Genomic DNA, 569 nt, shown 5'->3' with positions numbered 1-569 from the left:
TGAGGTTGTAAAGTTCTCCCCGTACAGAGCTAGTAGGCTTAGGCAAAGACTTGTTGTTTCTATCCCCGTTATCCCAAAGTTGGGTAGTCTCAGCAAGAGAATCCAAATACTCCCATGCCTCATCAGGTTGTTTTTCTAAAAATCTACCATTGCACATGGTCTCTACAAACTGTTTCAACTGTGGAGATAAACCTTCATAAAAGAAGCTAATGGTTCTCCAAGTTTCGAATCCGTGATGAGGGCATGAGAGAAGAAGGTCTTTAAATCTTTCCCAACATTCATAAAATGTTTCATTATCTTTTTGTTGGAAATTGCTCATATGTCTTTTCAAAAAGTTGGTCTTTTGTGTGGGGAAGAACTTCTTTAAAAATTCTCTCTGCATATCTTGCCAATTTCTTATTGATCTAGGTCGCAGAGAGTTTAGCCATGTTTTGGCCTTATCCTTTAGAGAGAAAGGAAACAATGTCAACTTGAGGACATCCTCGGTGACGTTTGGCACTCTAAATATAATGCTCAATTCTTCAAAATCCTTTAAATGAAGATACGGACTCTCGGACTCTAACCCGTGG

The 569-nt window shown here is 39.0% G+C and overlaps 1 non-coding gene across 1 annotated transcript; it reads left to right on the top strand.

The window, feature by feature from the left end:
• The first annotated feature begins 227 nt into the window (after positions 1-227).
• LOC120106810 (small nucleolar RNA R71) lies at positions 228-336 on the top strand. The gene has a single exon (XR_005508832.3). It is a non-coding gene; the product is annotated as a small nucleolar RNA R71 (small nucleolar RNA).
• The last annotated feature ends 233 nt before the right edge of the window (positions 337-569 follow it).

This window comes from Phoenix dactylifera, chromosome 13, assembly GCF_051530095.1.
Source record: "Phoenix dactylifera cultivar Ajwa chromosome 13, Ajwa_hap1_PhDact_Kaust_v1.1, whole genome shotgun sequence".
NCBI classification, from domain to species: domain Eukaryota; kingdom Viridiplantae; phylum Streptophyta; class Magnoliopsida; order Arecales; family Arecaceae; genus Phoenix; species Phoenix dactylifera.
This window is presented reverse-complemented; position numbering and strand designations above follow the sequence as displayed.